This window comes from Spermophilus citellus (assembly GCF_964194105.1).
Source record: "Spermophilus citellus genome assembly, contig: SCAFFOLD_36, whole genome shotgun sequence".
Taxonomy (NCBI): domain Eukaryota; kingdom Metazoa; phylum Chordata; class Mammalia; order Rodentia; family Sciuridae; genus Spermophilus; species Spermophilus citellus.
In genome coordinates, this window is record NW_027673039.1 from 2709762 (window position 1) to 2730500 (window position 20739).

Here is a 20739-nt window from a genome sequence, read left to right on the forward strand (position 1 = left end):
GGAAATTATAATTTTCATAGCAACCAGTAAAAATAATATACAGTGTCATTGAAACACTAGAAAAGAATAAGCTGATGCACACATGCTTATTGACTATTACAGCAGCTGTATTTAACTTCCAGATTTATATAATTTATAAGATTTATATAATTTATAAGAATCTGCTATACATAAATGTGTTCTTTTTTATTAGAATAAGTAACTTGAGTGAGTAGATGTAGATACCCCTAAATTATAGGAAATGAATCATAAATATAAATACTATTTTATTCTAGGGCTTGAAACTGGCACCTCAGTTAGTAAAATTTGATAGTAGTGTACACCAAACTTGTGGGATCTGTACTAGATGGTATCAGAATAATTGAACTACTAGTCGTTGAAATATTGGTCGTTGTGCAAGTTTAGATATTTGTTATCAAAAGTTGTTGCAGAGTCAGGAGTGGTGGCACAAACCTCTAATCATAGTGATGTGGAAAAAATGAGGTAGGAAGAAAGTAAATTTGAGTCCAGAATCAGTAATTTAGAGACCCTAAGCAAATTTGTAAGCCCATTTATCACAATTAAAAAAAATCAAAATTTCTTGAAATGCATTTCAGGGGTATAGTGACCCTGGATTAAATCTCTAATTAAAAAAAAATAATAATAATGCTTTTTCAGAAGAAAGACATCACATACCAGAATGTTAAACTAACTTCATGTATGTGTTGGCTCACTAGTGATAATTGAGACCCTGGAAAAAAGAGTATTTACATGCTGTCTGAGAGGCCTTTAGGGTGCCAGAATCTTTCAGAATTTTTTCTTAACTGCTTATTATTCTCTCATTTTCTACTTTAAAATGAGCCAAATGAGTATACAGTTTCACAGTGAGAGTGGTTTTACAAATCTGAAAATGTTAAACCTGATGTGTCAGTTTCCTTATAAATTAAGAAATTAACAGTATATTCACTTAATTTGCTTTTTTATTTTTATTTTTTGTTATAACTTTGTGCCATGTAATTCAATTTGACCCAAGTACCTAAGTGTTTTGTAATAGTTTGATAGTTAAAATTTGTATTCTTTTGTTTTAGAAGTGAGTAGTGATGTTGTGGTCTGCAAAAGAAAAAGTAATTTTTTAAATACAGTATAGATTTATGGTGTATTTAAATAATGAGAAGATAGACAACTTTGGAGATAACCATTAAAATAAATATGTGGACTGTTGAAAGTTTTCGAGTGTCTTTATTGATCACTTATGTCTTCTACACACTAAGGTGACCACTGTTGTATGAGGATAGTTATTACGTATAATTTTGCTATGCATGTCTCAAGTATCATTGCTTTGTTTGGTTGTGCTTCTTTTGAATATTTGATAACTAATTGCAACTATTATTTAACCTTTGGAATTATGTTGGAATTTTTCCCACTTTATTGCTTCAGTGTTTTGCTTCACATGTGCTGCTCTTTGGGTTTCATTGTATCAAAATTATCCACCAATTTTACTGCTTATTATGAATTATAGGGGCTGGGGATATAGCTCAGTTGGTAGAGTGCTTGCCTTTCATGCACAAGGCCTTGGTTTCAATCCCCAGCACCACAAAAAAAGTATCTTATTTAATGGTTGACATCACTACCATATGTGAAAACCACCTCTTTTAACTCTCATTAAAATTTGTATGAAATTAAATACTATGTCATTAATCATATGGTTCATGTGATATTTATTTACTCATTTTTATTTCAGGAACCATTGACATTAAGGGATGTTGTCATTGAATTTTCAGAAGAGGAATGCTCATGCCTGGACCCTTCTCAGCAGACTTTATATGGAGACCTGTTGTTAGAGATCTGTAGAAACCTACTCTTTATTGGTGAGCCTAAATTTCATTCCGAACTTCTAATTCAAAACTAATATTTAATTTTTTTAACTTTATAGAGTATCTTATTTCAGCTTCTATTTTTCATGATAAAGTTTTAGTTTCTTATTTTTAGGACAATGATTGATCATTTGTTTATGTAGAAAAGAAAATGTTAAAGATTTTTATTTATTTTTAACTTATTTCTAAGTAGTGCTCACAATGTAGAGAATAAAAATGGTTTCAAAATATTTTAGTGTTTTTTTTCTGAAAAAATGATTGGTAAAATAATTGTGTAGAACCTTATAGGGTGTTTTCTCTTTTTTTTTTCTACTGAGGACAACATTAAAAAGACTTCTGTAGTTACCAAGAAAATAACAAAATGTGACATATTCCATTTTCCATCAAAAACGTCTTGCTGTCTGTAAGTTATCTTTGGTCACCCTTCTGTCCTCAAAGAAATAACCATTGGAATTGAAGAGAAAATTGACAGTAGACATATATCAAAGTGGGTAGAAATCAATGAAGCAAAGAATACAGACAAGCGGTTCAAATGTCAAAGAAGAATTCACATTTTAAAATGTTAATTGATAAGCTAAAATCTGACACATTTTTTTCAAGCCTAGGTTTATTTCTGTTGCAATAATTAATGAGCATTGCATGCTCTATGTTTACCATGCATATCAATTATTTAAGCTCATTCTTGTTCTCTAGAGATCTCTCTACATTCAAATTAACAAAGTATTGTTAAAAAAAAGATAGAGACAAGAGGCAGGAAAGGTGGCATAATGACAAGAAGGCCAAGCTGCCAAGCTTTATTCCTATCAATAGATTAATTTAAGTCCTTGGCATCACTTCTATATATTGTTCATTTTACTACTAGACAGGTTAGAAACTTAGCAACATTATGCAGCTTATTCCTCAATTATATACTAAGTTACAATGTGCAATGTTAGGAGTTTTGTGTAGCCCTCAAGAAAATCCATTGTATAAACTTATCTGTTATTTGGACAGGTTTAGTCTCAGTGAAACATTGTACTTATCTTTAAAGAGAGTTCCTTTATTCCCAGGAGCTGTTTTCCAGAGATCATATTTGAGGCTGATAACACTCAGAGCCTTTTCAAGCAGGGGATTGACATAGCAGCTTCACATTGCATGTGTATTTTATTATTTTATTAATTCCTGGAGAAATTGTAGGGCATTCTAAGGGTGGGAAACAGAGTAGCTGTTACCTGTGGGAGTTTGATCACCATAGGAATGCTTCTCTGTATATTTGCACAGTCAGAATTTATACAAAGTATTCCACAATGCCTGTGAGAATACTTATAACCTGGAATTTATCGGTATTTGGAGGATCCTTAGAAAATTTGCTCATTTCCAAATATTTCTAGGTAAAAAACATTGTAATATATTAATATTGTAGGAGAGTTTCCTTAGTATAATTTAAATATTTATTCATTCAAAATTTTCTCATGAGAGCTTTACATGAGTGCTTTTACTGGATATTCTGTGAAATTTTCCTTCCATGTAATGAATAGCAGTATTTCACAATACCTGCTCCTAGTGGTTATGTAAGTATAGCTGATCAATGTGGTTAAAAGAAGAATTTTCAGGGCTGAGCGGTAGTTTAGTGACAGAGGTCTTTCCTCACACATGTGAGGTACTGTGTTTGATCCATAGCAATACATAAAAATAAAGAGATATAATAAATGCATTCTGTCCAACTATCACTACAAAATTTAAAAGAAATATTTCTATTGTAATACAATTATCCAAAATTTTGTGGTATATATTTCTCTAATTCTTGATTTTTTTTCATTGTTATTTATTAGGTTTTCTCACATCAGTGATATTGTTTTTATTTCTATATCTATATGTTATAATTTAATAGAAATTTCATAATTTGTCAATTTAGGAAAACAATAGTTGAAATTAAACTACATGTGAACCATGTGCCAATTTTCAATAAAGTTTTCTATGATTTTACTTATATATATATATATATATATATATATATATATATATATATATATTAAACCTTTTTATAATATATGATTTTTTATAGTGCCTTGATTGTTTATACTCAGTTCTTGTGCTTAACCATATAATGTATCTAAGTTTTGAAATGTAAATATATATATATATATATTTACACACAGACACACTGCGTATTGAACTAAGAGGTTCTTAAATATTCAGCTACATCATCACCCTATTTTGAATTTTAGTTTACAATAGGCTCTTGCTGAGAAGCTAAAGCTGAAATTTGATTTCCATGCCTCAGCCTTTCTTCCAAGTAGCTATAATTAATGACACATTCATTACCTCTCTATTTATGAATCTGTTCTTTTGTCTAGGAGTAAGAATTTAGCATTTTTAAGGTACCATAAAGATGTTTACAATATTGTTTATCTTTTATGTATTTGTTAAATTTTTAATTGTGATCAAAACTGCATACTGTATAACTTTCCTGAACTTACTGTCTGGTATATTTTTAATTTACTGGTCAATAGTGTTCATTGAAATTGTTTTGTAAGATTTTTTCCAGAAAGTATTTATCACATAAAAAGTAAATTAATGTTTCCTCCAAACAAGTGTTCCCAAGCTGCTTGAATAAAAAGTGTGTGTTATCACACCTAGCTGGCAGATATTTTTGTATTTCATTTTGTTACATGTCTAGATAAGTTGCTTAGGGCCTTGCTTAACTGCTGAATTTGGCTTTAAATTCATATTTATTAATTTTAAATATCCCTTTTGCAATTGATTTTCAACTTGTTATGTTACAATGCAACTTCAATATTGTAATATCTGTTAACATTTTTTTGTGCTTTTAACATGATCTCTTTGGAATAATATTCCATAGACTATAGAGAATATTGCCTATATAAACCAAAATGGTTTTTAATGTTTTTGAAGTTTTTTTTAATTCCTTGGGTAATAACGCAAAGCTATTTTTTATTCTTTGCATTAATTGGGGATATATGTCTCCTATTATTACTTGGTTGCTTTCTATGATGTTGAATTTTGTCTGTGTTTTCTTTCTGTATATGAAAAACATTATGTGAGTGACAAATATATTTATTATAATTGTATTCTAGGGATTTGGCATATTTATTTTTATATAATATTCTACTATGTCTCTTATTTATATAAATATTATCAACAATTTCGAATGTAATATTAGTTTTATCCTTTTTTTTAGTCTTTTTGTGGCCTTATATCTAAAAAGAATCTTTTATAGATTTACATCTGACATAGTTAACAAGTTTTTTTAGATTTAATCTTGTTAGTCATATTGGGTTTTGATAAGTAATTTTTTTCAAAATAGTTTATTGATACTTAATTTACTGATGAGGAAGACCTTCTATTTTTCTAGTTTTGTTGCTTTCTTATAATTTTTCTACTATTAAAATATGCCTTAATTTGTAGTTCATAGATTTTTAGGGTGATATTTTATTTTTTTTTCTATTTAATTTTTATCTTTGATGTTTATTTTGTCATTACTTTGAAATTATTTAAGTGCTTAATAACAGTAGAATAAATTGGAAATAACATTCTTATATTCTTAAATGAATATACAACCAGTATAACTCCACATAATTTCCCAGCATGTCTTTGCATGTGTTGCCATGATTGTTATTGACGTCACACCTGCTTTTCTGATTTATACTAACTAACAAATATTTATGATAATTTTTATGCTATAGTTTTCCACATTCTATAGTAGAATGAAATGTTTTGTACAACAATTAAAGTAAAATAAAATATATATTTGTATATATTTTTCTTTTCCAAAAAAGCTTTTAAATTTTATATGATTTCTATTGTGTAGATTTATTTTATTGGAAGTATTTCACTGATAATTTCTCTTTCAGCAGGTCAAGAAGTAAAGCAATTTTTGAATATTTTCATGTCTTTAAAGCATGTATTTTTTTAAAGTTCAAAAAAAATCATATTGGTTGATAAAGAATTCTAGGTTCATGTAGTTTGTGATAGAATGCCACTGTGCTTCATCCTACACAATACTCCCCCAAAAGATTAAAAAAAAAATATCTAAATAAGAAATTTCTTTTCTGCAAAATTTGAGTCACAGGTAGAGTTTAAATATGTAGAAGTGAAGGTCTATGATTGTGATAATATCAGTCAGTTTGAATTTTGTCTTCATCTGTGGTGATACAAAGTTCTCACATATTTTGTCAGCATATTCTAGTAAATTCTATATACGTCTTGAGTAATTATGGCCTTGAATCATACTGTTCTGTGGCTACTAACCCCCACCTTGATAAGATTTTATATATTTGCAGAGTATATTCACCATAGGGTAGTAAGTGGAATAACTTGCTATTTTAATTTTTTCAGGTATGATTTCTAATCAAAACCAATAATTTTCAGAAGAACAAGAAATAAAATATTTTTTGCAACATTTGATAAAGAGCAGGTATGGATACCATCTGTCTAAGGTTTTCCTTGAGTTTTTTATATGACCATTTTTCTGATGACTCTAGGTCCTCCTGAATATTTAGGCTGTCCTGCATTGTTTGTACTCCTTTTCTTCCTTGATTTTTCAATCTGCTCATTTTACTTCTTGTTCTGTTTGACTGCTGAGTTCTGTTTACTCCTATAAATTTACTTAATGCTTGGGAGGAAAGGTATTAGAAGGGAAGGGAAGAAGTCACTAAAGAGAATGAGAGTAAGCAGGTAGAATTCAAGGAAGGGGGAATAAGAAAATTGAAAAGAAATGAAAAGACAAAAGAAGAAAAAAATAGGAAATAAAAAAAGAAAAAAAATAAAAATTAAAATTAGAAGAAAATTTTTTTTAAATTGTAAAAAAAATATTAAAAAACAACAAGAAAGAAAAATGAAAATGAAAGAAAAACCCCAAATCAAAAAAAGAGAGAAAAAAAAAACTAATAAATGCATTCTTAGAGTTTGATTAACTTCTCTTCCAGTAGGTGGCGCTGTGCCCACCAGGCCAAGTTTCTCCTGTGAATACACGGGATCCAATCACTGTGCAGCATCTCCTCCTCCCAAACTGGGCGAGTCTCCAATCCTGAGTGCCTAGGGCCTCCTCATGTGTCTAGTTACTTCCCCACTTTTCCTCTAGCTAGGCCCTTCTCACGGGTGCCACTCACCACAATACTGGCTACACGCCAGGTCTGCTGCTCTTGGGAGCCCTGTTTTCATGAATGACTGGGCACACTCTCCCAGTTTGCCATTCCCTCAGACCCTAAGTTTGTAGAGCTTGGGGCTGAGAATCCTCAGCGAATTATACTTGCCCTCCGGTAGGTGGTGCAAGAGACCTCAGTTGTCAGCACTGGTGGGAGTGGTAGCCCGGATTTCCGTGCTGCGGTCCCGCGCCACGTCTGATTCCCTCTGTACGTCTATCACGCTCACGGGAGAGCTGGGGGGGGCCCTTACGGGAGAACTGGGAGGGGCCCTTAAGATTTCCCCGATGTGTGGAGAGGGAAGACTAGGGAATTACACACCTGTAGCCGCAGGTTTCAATGATGTTATCTCTTCCGCTGCAGTCTGGTGACGTCAGTTCTCTGCCATGGTGGTATCTCTTGCAAATGGCGACAGTTCGTTTCCCTTTGCCAGGTGACCAATGCAATGGGTGGGTCCTTACTGTCTCTCCTAAGCCCCGTTTCAAACCTGTGACCACTACCTATGAAGGCTCGCTTGGCATTTACCTCCGTAGGATCAGAAGGGCTGACCAGTTGTTTCAGCCGGATGGATTAGTGCTGAGTCACAGCTGTTTGTCTGTGGGAAGCAGGCAAACGGGAGCTTGAATTCAGCTGATCCGGGCTCAGTGTGTGTTCTGAGAGGCCCATACTGTTCGCCCCAGGTCCACGTCAGCTCAGCATTGCCTAGTGATCCTGTAATCCCAGCAGCTCAGGAGGCTAATGCAGGAGGATCATGAGTTCAAAAGCCATCCTCAGCAAAAGCAAGGTGCTAAGAAATTCAGTGAGACCCAGTTATTGGTGCTGAATTCTTCTCCCTCACATGTTGAAGTATAACATAAGAGAAACATGCTGAGGCAAGCCTATAAAGCAGGGATTATTTAAAAAGGAGTAACACAGACTTCTTCCAGGAGTGAGAAAAGTTCCAGAGAAGGTATCCTGGTATCCCCAGAAGTGAGGTGTTCCAACTTTTTGTATGTCTTAGGCTTCCTTTTTCCCCCACAATTATTTATCCAAGCTTTCATAATCAAGAGACAGATTACAGATATAAAGTATGTGAAAGCACTTTTAATAAAACTACAAGAATTCCTAAACTCCAGAGAATTAATATTGGTGGGAAGTCCTACAACTTTAAAAAATATGTAAAAGCACTTTAAGATTCCTCAATTGTTTATCAGAGCAGTGATAAATCCTCCATAACTAAAGAATGTGAAAAATATTTAACTCAACTTCCATTGATTACTAAAAACCATAGGATTTACAATGAAGATATACCTTACAAATTGAAGAAATGTGAAAATGTCTTTAAGTGTTGCTCAAACCTTTTTAAACACTACTGTAATCATACTGGAGAGAAAATATGGAGATGTAAAGAAAGTGTCAAACCTTTTAATAAAAAATCACACTTTCCTGAACACCAGAAAATTTATATTGAAGAAACGTCATACAAATGTAAAGAATGTAGCAAAGTTTTAAATCAAAAATCACAAGTTACTCAACATGAGAGACTTCATACTGGAGAAATGCCATACAAATGTAAAGAATGTGACAAAGCTTTTAAACAAAAAATCATGCCTTATTCAAATTCATACTGGAGAAAAGTCATACAAATGTAAGGAATGTGGCAAAGCTTTTAATCGAAGATCACAACTTACTCAACACCAGAGAATTCATACTGGAAAAAAGCCATACAAATGTAAAGAATGTGTCAAGGCTTTTAATGAAAAATCAAAGCTTAAACGACACCAGAGAACTCATACAGTAGAAAAGCCATATAAATGTAGAGAATGTGGCAAAGCTTTTAATCAAACATCATACCTTACTCAACACCAGAGAATTCATACTAGAGAAAAGCTATACAAATGCAAAGAATGCAGCAAAGCTTTTATTTGAAGATCACACCTTACTCAACACCAGAGAATTCATACTGGAGAAAAGCCATACAAATGTACAGAATGTGGCAAAGCTTTTAATGTAAAACCTCTCCTTAGTCAATACCAGAGAATTCATACTGGAAATAAGCCATAGAAATCTAAAGAATTTGGCAAAGCTTTGAATCAAACATCAAGACGTACTCAGCACCAGAGAATTTATACTGGAGAGAAACCATAAAATATCAATAATGTAACAAAGTTTCTAATTTAAAGTCACTCCTTACTCAACACCAGAGATTTCATATGGGAGAAAGCCATACAAATGCAAAGAATGTGGCAAAATTTTTAATCAAAGATCATATCTTATTTGACACCAGAGAATCAGTACAGGGGAAAAGCCATACAAGTTAAAGAATATGGCAAAACTCTTTACAAAGATCACACATTTCTCAACACCAGAGAATTCATACTGGGGAGAAATCATACAAATGCAAAGAATGTGGTAAAGTTATTCTATTAGGAAAAGTATTGTTGTTCACCAAATATTCATACTGGAATAGAGCCATGTAAATGTTGAGAATGTGGCAAAGTTTTAAGTATACTTGAAGTGTTAAAAAGAAACAGATCATTCATACTTGAGATAATTCTAACAAATCTATAGAGTCTAAAAGTCATTTGTTATAAGATCACACCTCATTGGTCACCAAAAACTTTATACTGGAAATAAAAATAATAATTGCCCAGAGATAGCTCTGCAGCACTGACTCCATGAAACCTCACCCAGTGCCCAACTGGTCATTACTCAGGAGCTCATGGAAGTGAGCAGGAAGCATGGTTGGATCCTTGGCCCTCTTTCCTTGTGTGGACCTCTCCAGGTTCACTTGTACTTTCCTCATTTACTCTGAATTCATTGATTTCAAATCATCTTTTTTTTTTCCAAAGCTATCACTGGACTTAAAGGCAACTTTTGTACCAAACACATTAATAAAACTATCTTATGCCTGAAGTCTATGATCACATCAATGATTCACCATAACCTCAGATGGATAGCATGTTTCTTTGTCAATGTCTTATTTATTTATTTTATTTTATTTTGGGGGTACCCTGAGGATTGAAATCAGGGGCACTCAACCACTAAACCACATGCCAGACATATTTTGTATTTATTAAGAGACACAATTTCACTGAGTTGCTTAGGGCCTCACTTTTACTACTAAGGCTGGATTTGAACTTGTGATTCTCCTGCCTCAGCCTCCTGCACTGCTTGGTGACAGGCATGCATCACTGCACCCAGAAGTCAACGTCTTTTGCTCTGTAGTTAGTTAACTGTTACTCAGAATTTTTATGTACATAAAAAGCATTAAAAAGAGGTTTCTGTTTCACTTCAGGCATCAGATTCTGGAAATTTAAAATGTGCTTCATGATACATCTTAGTTTTCTATATCAAATGCAGAGTTCACAAGTTTGAAACCAGGTGGCTGAGAAACAAAGATATTGAACAGCAAGATACAATGCATGTTTTGGTAAAATCTACAAATGTAGTTAGTGTAAATGCTCACACTGAATAGACAGCAGGAGGCGTATCCATGATCCATGAGGTCCCTGAGCCTCCATCCATGAATTTGAGCCCTTGAACCTCCAAAGTGTCTGCAAATATAAGAAAGAAACATACCACCATTCCTCACCCCTAAAAATACTGTAGCATTTACTAGACAGACCATGAAAGCCCTGTGTATCTTTGTACCAATGTGTGGCTCCACTTGCATATATATATATATATATATATATATATATATATATATATATATATATATATATATAACATCTGTTTTTGAGAATACTGAGCCAGTACTTGATGAAACATAGTTGCCTTTTTTTCTCTTAAAAGAAAACCACAGACCTGCATACTTTTTAAATCAATAATTTTGTTACATTTAAAAAAAAAATAAGAATAGGTAAAAAATGGTGTAAAGGAAAAACATTTGGACTGATGAGTCCATCCAGCCAGTAACACTTACAAGGATACAGTTGTGTCACCCAGGAAAAAGCAGGTCTGTCTGAAGCCACATTGTGAAGCTCAGAAAGTCACATCTTTCCCTAGACCCATCCTCGGCATTTCAAGGTGCTTCCTCCCATGGAATGATGTTTTTAATAGTTAATAAAGTATGAGGAAATCTTTTACATCAGTATTTCAAGTTCTCTCGGGATTCTTGAAGATGCAGTCTTCATCTAGGCACTTTTCATCCAAGCAGCAGGGGAGGCTGAGAAAGGTGGATTGCAGTCTCAAAACCAGCCTTCGAAATTACACAAGAATCTAAGCAACTTAGAAAGATCCTAACTCTAAATAAAAAGATTTGGGGATGTGGCTCAGTGGTAGAGAGCACTTTGGTTTGATCCCAAGTACAAAAAACAACAACAAAAAGACAAAGAAACTTGAGTTGTGTGGACATCAGACTCAGTTTTTGCTGTGCATAAGTCTGAACAATTGCATCATTTAAAAAGCATTTTTTTAAAAAAATGAAAATGTCTATAGTTACTTATTGATCACCATACTGCTATAAAGCACAAATACCTCCACTGACTATTACTGTCACAGAAAAACCTCCATGATAATTTCACAATATTAAGATGGTGCCTGTGTTGATGGGATATTCATTTGGTATCCTCTGTTCAATTACTGTCCCACAGCAGGTGTGCACTAAACCCCTGAAATTTCTAGTAATTCAGACTCAAAAATTATGCCTTACTCAACACCAGAGAATTCATACTGGGCAGAAACCATAAAAATATCTATAATGTGGCAAAGCTTAGGAATTTAGGAAGATCTTAATTCTAAACAACAAAGACCCCAAAAAGGCAGAGACATCCATACAAACTCCCCTGCAGGTGTGAAATTAGCTTTGTGCCTCACTGCTCAGTAGTTCTCAGCCATGGGAGTGGTTACAACCAGTAGACATTGGGCTTTCGAGAGGCATTTTATTTTTTTTATTTTCAAGGTAGGGAATAGGATTACTAAACATCATTATTGTGGGCAAGTACCTTACCAGAAACAAGCCTTTGGTCTCTAAGTTAACCATGCGGAGTCTCAGGAACTCTGGGGTAGATCATACATGCAGGAAAAAAAAAATAAAACTGGTATTTTTCTAATTTATTATTTTCTTCCCAGTGTTTTAAGCATAATGATTGTCTCCCAGTAGGGAAGGGATGAAATAAACAAAAGAAGCAGCAGAAGGAGACACCCAGAATATTATCAGATGAAACCTAAAGCCTGCAGGCAGGAGAATTATTAATGTGGGCCTGATTATGGTATTATTAACTCTCTGTCAAAGAGTTCTACCAACCTCCGCAAACCTTACAAGTCCCAGGTCAGCTATCAATATTGAGCCCGATGCAAGATTCTTCCTTAGCAGAAACCCCACTGAGGAAGTAGTCTTTCCACCTCTTATATTCAAGGAATGTGTAGCGAGTCATTGAGCACTTAATCTGCATTTATGTGCACACACAAGCGCACACACACACACACACACACACACACACACACAAAACAACAAATTAATATTCAGGCCATCAGAATCTGCAGCCCCATGCTGGAGCTGGTGACCTGGGACATTATCTTGCCATCTACAAGAAAAACCTTTGACTCTGATCCTGCACAATCCAGAATTTTCTGTGCAGTAGTACACTTTGCCATTCCAAGGTGCCATCTGAGAGACAAAAAGGTCCAGTGAGATTCAAAGCCAGGCCACTGCCCTCTGTACTTGAGTAGTCTGTCTTTGTCCCAAACATCCTGAGCTTCCCCCAAGCAGGAATCACTTGGTGACAAATTCAGGATCAAAGGAAAGAGGAGAAACTGTTGAGAGACAAAAGAATTCTCTGCTCTGCTGGCAAAGCTTTATGCCTCACTGGAAGACACTCCATTAAAACAAGGAGTCTTGCTGCTCTGCAGTCACCCACAAGTCTGCATAGGGTCCATGAAGTAAAAAAAAAATAAATGATCACAAACATAGGTCCTTGCCTGAGGGAGCAGAGAGCAAGCTTCTAGAAACACCTACAGAGCCATTTTCTTTTTTTTTTTTTCTGGAAATAGAAAGTACTTGTGTTACCAATGCCTTTTACAGTTGGGACTCTCTTTCTTTGACAATGGGGCTTTCCCCACCAAGAGAGGGATAAATTCTTATACTCTTTGTATGTTTGTTTGTTGGTGGGTGTGGGTATGTTGGGGAGAGAAGAAGGGACTGGGGATTTAACTCATGAGCATTCTAAAGCTGTTCTACTATACCTGAAGAAGAACCCTAGATAATTTTTTTTTATTTTACTGAGAGCAAGGGTCTCACTAAATTGTTCAGGCTGATCTTGAACGTACAATCCACCAGCTTCAGTCCCCTGAAGCACTTGATTTATACGCATGGACCACCTCACCCAGGCATAGACCACTTCACCCAGTAATGACCTTCTGGAGAGAGCTAATTCTTAGAGATAGTCAGCCATCTTCCCAAGTTGTTCATGTGCAAATTAACTAATATAATTTCCATACCACCAATATCTTCCTATTGTGCTCTCACATCCAAAGTCAGTCTTAGTCTGATCTAATCATAGCATGTCCAGGTAACAGAATACCAGAGATGGCTCATTCCCCCTAAAGCTCACTGAAATTATAATAACATACTAACCCTAAATCCACTTATGTTGTCTCATATTTTCTTCCTGCACAAATAGAAGAAAGTCTCTTTTACAAATTCTTCATCACCTCCCACAACCTCAACTCTTGACCAACCCTGGAGCTTCCCAAATGGTGCTTCACTACTACTTATAGAAAACTATACCTTGGGCTGGGTTTGTAGCTCAAGTGGTAATGCACTAGCCTGGCATGTGTGGGACACTGGGTTCTATCCTCAGCACCACATAAAAATAAAATGAAATTGTTGTGTCCACCAAAATCTAAATAAAATAAAAAATAGTTTAAAAATTTCTCTCTCTTAAAAAAAAAAAACATTAAAAAGAGAAAATTGAGAGCCACAGTTGAAGGGGCCCCAGCAAACTTCCAGCTGCCAGCAAACTTCCAGCTGCCAGCTGATGATTGGCTCACAGTGGCCCCAGCAAACTTCTAGCTGCCAACTGATTGGCTCCTCTGCGGTGATGCTCATTGGGTTGTTTCCCCGCCCTTTCCTACCACAGAGCTGCTCATTGGGGGACTTTTTTTGGTTCTGCCCATGCAACCCAGCCAATTGGCCTGAAGAGCAGGAGGAGTGTGGGAGGTTGAGAGGCTTTCTGGAAGCCGGTGGTGGCAGTTGGGCTCTGAAGCTTTTCCTGAAGAGCTGTGTGATTTGGCATGTGTGTTCTAAAAATAAAGTTCATTTCTTTTGAAAGTTCATTTTCTTTCTGCTCGCCCCTGAAGAAAGGGTGAGAGGATGGGTAGCCATTTTAAGATTCTTCTTTTGTTTTGTTTCGCTTTTGTTTTAAGTTGCCTGTCCCTGGAGATGAGTGAGACAGAAGAAAAACCACTCACATCTGAGGAAAAACTATTTGCGTCTGAGGAACAGATAGGGAGAAAGGACGAGTGGACATTTCAGGAAGATAGAAAGGGTGATATGATGATTTTGTGTTGTTCCATTTTTGTTTCATTCTGTCTTGGTTTTGTTTGGTGTTATCTTGTTGGGTTGTATTATAGTAGAAATATGGGATCAGAAATTAGTTAAAAAACAAACCAAAAGAGTATCAAGTAAATTGTTAGAAGAAGGAGGCATCCCAGTAAAATCAAGAGCAGTCAGGGCATACTTTGATACAATACAAAAAAATGTAGCCCATGGCTTTTTAAGGAGGCGTTGTTAAATATATCACAATGGAACAATCATGGTGAAGATTTAAAAAGAATAGAAAAGAAAAGCCCAGGGACTCTACCAGTTGGCACATTGCCATTGTGAACATTTGTATCTTGTTTGCATAGTCCATAGCCTTCAGTTAAGACAATGGTAAAGGAAGGAGAAGACATATTGATTCAAGTAAAAGAGAAGGTCTCTCAAGTTAGTCAGACAGAGGAAGAAAGTTTGGAGCATAAAAAGCCATCAGGGGAAAAGTTACAACAGGAGACTGCTACTAACACCTTTCTATCACCAGAGGGCCTAAGTGTCCAATCAACAGCGCCACCTCCATATGCTGGGAGGCCCCCAACCCACACAGTTGATAGTTGGGATCCTGAGACAGGATCTCAGATGTTAACATGCCCTGTATTTGAGAGGGCAAGAGTATATATTCCGCAAAGATAAACTTAAAATAACAGGTTTTACTCTAAACTTTTTAAATTTGAATTCATCAGGGCTTAGTGATGTGGAAAGGCATATGTGTCCAAAAAATGTACATAAACACAAGGTACTTTGGAAGGATATTCTAACAGGACAATGGAAAGGTTCTGACCAACTAATTGTCTGGAGTCGGGGGTCTGTTTGTGTGTTTCCACAGGGAAAACAGCAGCCAATTTAGATTCCATAAAGGTTAACTAAAGCGATTTCTACAGACCAAAAAGATGATTTGGCTCAAATCCATAACAACTGGTATCCAAAACATCAGTTTGGCTATTCTTACATCTGCACCAGAACCAGGATGCTTTTTTTCAACATCCATTTTATTATTACCCTTTCCCACATCATGAAGTGTTTTTTTTTTTTGTTGTTGTTTTTTGAGCTTATACAGACCTAGGTTAATGTTTTGCTGATCAGTTCTATTTTTTGACTACAGAGTTTTTAAACATTGCAATGGAGATTTCACCTGTAAAAAGTTTTAAGGCCTTTACTATTATGTTATGTGTTGTATGTATTATATTATGTGTGCACACTTGTGTTTTGTTTTGTATGTTTGTATGTACATATGTCCATATATCGTATATCATGAGTGCTCATGAAAAAATGGATCCAAGTATTTTTTTTTATTCACGTGATTTTTTTTTTATTCACGTGTGGGTGCACCAGTGTACTTTCTTTCTACATGTATTACCATGTCTACATACATTTGGTACATAAAGTTAACATATGAGCTCATAAATTAAAATTTAAAAAATGGATACAAATACTTTTGGTTAATATAATTTAAAAGGTTCAATTTAAATTGGGAAAATAAATAAATGTACAAATGTCTTTAAAGTTACTAATGCACAGTTCTAAACAGCTGTTAAAATCTTAATGTCTATAAAGTGTCTGACATCCATTTTCTCTAGGATTTTTCTTCAACAACAATAATAACAACAACAAAAGATTAATAATACTATTCAATGTACTTGTCTGATACCATATTTTAATATTAGATGTAAATTACATCTAAACATATATAAAATTAATCATGGATAGTTTGTTAGAGACATCTAATTGGTACAAAGTCAAAATGCTGACTGTTAAATATAACATCAAGTACTCTTAACTCCTTAAATTCCATAAGGTAAGATATTTAAACAATATTGATGATTTCATAAATTGGTAAAAAAAAAACTTTGAAATTATTTTGTCTTATTATTATAGAAACAAGGTTACTCTAAATATTACAAAATCCCAACAGGTATAATTCAACATGCAAGGAGTCAAAAGATTTCAACTGTATTTCAATTAAAACACTGTAAATAACAAATATTTCATCTTATTAAAATGGATTAATTTATCTAAATTCAAAAATTTATAAGGGTTATTTCAAGATACAAACAATAAAAGGGTCAATGGATTAAAAATTATTAAAAACTTCTAAATATAAAAAATATATTCAACGTAAAACGTTTCCAGGTAAAAGGTCTTTATGTGACAAAGTACAATTATAATACATTTAAGTAAACAACAAGAGGGTCTCATTATGTAATATAAACTTCTATAAATAAAAGACAAATATTAAAAGGTTTATATGTAACTAAGTTGGTTATATATGTAACACAAATAGTTAAAACTATTCAAGGTTGTTTCCTAAGGACAAATAATAATGTACTGATATATTTATATGTTAAAATGACAAAAAAACTTCTAAAAATATTAATTGCATTGTGTCTGTTAAGTTTTATCCCCTAAAACAAGTAATCTTGGAGAAATTAAGATTTGTCCATCTGTGGCTAAACAGCAGCTGTTATTTTAAAGTATTGTCTTTCAATACACAGTCTAGATTTTCCTTTAAAAGCTAAACTTAGTTAATATAAAAACATCAATAAAAGTGTGGTACATTGCTCTTTTTTACAGATTAAGTGTGTTCATATCTTTCAGGTATACAAGTCTTTAAGGTAAAAGGTTTAAAGGAACATTATATCAAGCTATTATTCTCCAAACAATAATTGTCTGTAATGGTAATTTAAACTTATAAAGATAATAGATTTTATTGGGGATTTATTTATATTATTTTATGTTTTGCCAAATCTTATGTGACCTTTTACACTAAAATATAAAAATTTAAAGATATTTTTAAAAGTAATGAGAACCTAATTTTTTAAATATTAATATTATAAAACATTTTTCCACTTAACACATAAAAACTGTTAAGGGCTCTCAGATTTTCCTTAATTAATGATCCAGATGTATGTCATATTGTGCTACTAACATTCATACAAAGTCCGGAAACAATATATGTAAACTTTATAAAATGATATCTAAAAATGATAAAGATTCACTTTACCTAAGATTTGTAAAACGGCCCACCTTTTTAAAAATAAGACTCTGCTTCCCACATTATAGCATGTCAAAATAACTTCAAAGTAGGCCAGAATTCAGTTAATTTATAACTTTGAATAAAGTTATATTCAAAGGTTAATTTTATTGGAAAAATTACTGTGATCTCAAATAGAGAATATAATGTATAACTCAGCCAATGTTCAAAATTATATAAAAGCTAAATGTGTTTTTTACTATTGTTAATTTCACTTCGTATTTTCAGTATACTAAAAAAATGTGACCACTAAACTTAGAGCAACCAAGAGACATTTACTGAGACAGTTTCTGATTAACATGAGACAGGGAGAGAGAAAGAGAGAGAGAGAGAGAGAGAGAGAGAGAGAGAGAGAGAGAGAGAGAGAAGTACAAGAGACAGAAAGAGAAAGGAAAGTGCAAGAGAGAGAAAGAGAAAGAAATGTGCAAGAGAGAGAGAGAGAGAGAGAGAGAGAGAGAGAGAGAGAGAGAGAGAGAGAGAGGAAAAAGGTGAGAGGGAAAATGAGAGACAGGGAAAGTGAGAAATTTAAAAAACTAGAGCAAGAAAAGAGGACCTGGCAACAGAGAATTTTTATAGCCAAATAGCTCAAAAACTAGAGCAAGAAAAGAGGACCTGGCAACAGAGAGATTTTATAGCCAAATAGCTCATGGGGTCTCTGGGTCTCCAAGCTGCCTTGTTGGCATGCAGTGATTGGATCATACAGTAGGATGCTAAGGTGTCATCTTCTGCCTTCAGGCAGATCTTCAGCATCACATAAATTAGTAAATAAAATGAGGATATTGTATTATGTAAAAATTAACTGTAAAGTTATTGGCATTAAATATAAAACCCAGAATTCTTACTTTAAAACTGGTAAAACTGACTTGCTGAATGTTTAAGGCCCAATTTAAATATTAAGATTAAAATAAATGGGCCAAAGAACCAATATTTGGCTCTTGCCTTCTAAGTCAGCCTGAACCCAGGACAGGGGAAAAAGCTTTGCAACTCCAGGCCACATAACCTCCCGATAAGGGAGATTAATGAGACCACTGGAGAACAAAAAGCCAATGAATGTCCATGATGCAAAAAAGGAGGTTCATTGAAAAGGGGAGACATGCCTGATGCTTCCAAAGCAAGCCATATGGTCAGCAAGACCATGACCCATCCTAATGCAGATGACATTAACAGAGCTAAAATGCTGCTCACAAGTTCCCCAAGAATGCCCTCCAAGAAAACTCAGCTCTTACCAATAGATAGGAACAAGGTCATTTGACCAGCTTGTTCTTAAACACCTAGCAAATACAGTTAAAAACCAAAGCACAGCCATTCCTGGACCTTTAAAAAGAAACAAAATTTATTTTAATGTACCTTAAAATGTGCACTTATGTTAACAACCTTCAAAATGAGTAAGACTGGAGACAACAGAAGAAAAATTCTTGGCAAAAAAAGCCTGATAACTACCAATAAATATTGGCAGAAGTTTTTTAGTCAGTTTAAGGCCTACAGATCTTCCTAACCTCATGCACAGGTAGATATAATCAGTGTTTATTAATGTAATTATCTATCCCTAAGTAACAAATGAATCTTTACTGAATACAGAGGTAATGCCAAATAGGTATTTTTACAAAAATCAGATGACATTAACTAATTTAAATCAATGTTGTGTTTACATTCCTGATCATTCTGACAATGTTAAATATTTATATTCCCTAAAAAAGTACCTTATTAGGCTTTGTTAGGCCTTGTTATGGGGACGAATTCTCAGTTCTTTCTTTCACCTCCTGGTAAAAAACTATTAATTTCGGTTATTTTCATAATATTCCTGGACAGGTTCCAGATGCTACAACTGCTACTTTGTATTAATCTTACTTCAGCACTCATGTCTTTTGGTTTCTCTCATAGAGGCGCCCACCCCAAGTGAATTTACATGCTGTTCTTCCTGAACAAGATTTTTTCCATGGACTCCTTGACCCACTCAGTTTCTAAAAAAGGGACTCCAAACTGCTTGCTCACTGCACATCACCCCCTTTCAGCTGGAAGTAGCAAGAATGGTCATCGCCCTTTTCCCTTAAAGCAGTAGGGGGTCCCTATCATTAGAGAAGAAAAAAACTTTGGTCAACATAGATGTTTGCTAATATGTTTAGCTCAGAAACATGTACCTGGGAAACCACTCCCAATATCACAGTGGGTGATCTCCCAGAAAGAGATACTTGCTTCCACAACCCAACTTAATTGTGGAACAACTCCCCATTCACCAAAAATTGTGCTTCCAGGGTCCCACTTTGAACTCCCTGACTAAATCTCCAAACTGTCAATAATTCTGAACTATGTAACCTACTATTTTGTTTTAGTAAAAGGAAAAGAACACCTGGACTTATACTTGCTGCCCCTGTTTTAGCTCCCCACCTGGCTGGTATGAAAATAGCTGGAATCTACTGCTTTGGGAACTACAACTCTTATCACAGGCTCTAAAAATTTTAAGTCCCTCAGCCATCAAATAAATATAAATATAAACTTCAGGCAATTGCTTCCAAAACCTATTCTCATGGTCTCCTTGGTTGACTATCATCATTTCAGCCATATTTAGGCCCTAGTTCTTCTCCTAATTGGGATTACTTTAGGACCCTGCCTCTTAAAAATCCTCCTAAACCATATACAAAAAAAATGTAGGTGAGGTCAGACTTATTGTCTTGTGAGCCCAGTATAGTCCCTTAGACACAGAAGGATGGAAAAACAAAACTGAGTCCTAATGTTGTGCAAGATTGCCATGAAAACTACTAAAACCAGTGGGGAATGTGATAGTAGGAGCAAATGTGACTCCATTTTGTTTTATGACTTCATCCTGTAAAACAACCATACCAAGTAGAAGAGTCATGACTGGGGCAAGATATTCTTTTCCTTTTGCTATAGAAACCTTTAATAATACAAAACTACCTAATGGGGTATTGTTTCTGTAACTAGGTAACGGGGCTCTGTTTCTGTAACTGGGATGACTGGAATAACTGTGATTGGTTAGGCTTCCCTCCGCTTGACTGCACTGTCCCGCTCCTGTAACCTGGCTTGCTTGCATTGGCTAGATGCCCCGAACATTCCTTTTGAGGTTTTCAGGCTTATAAGGAGTGCCCTTGCAAATGTTCTGGGTTTATCAGGGGAACAGCTTTATATTCTGGTCAGCCGCCACCGATGTGCTTCAATAAAAGCTTGATTCAATTA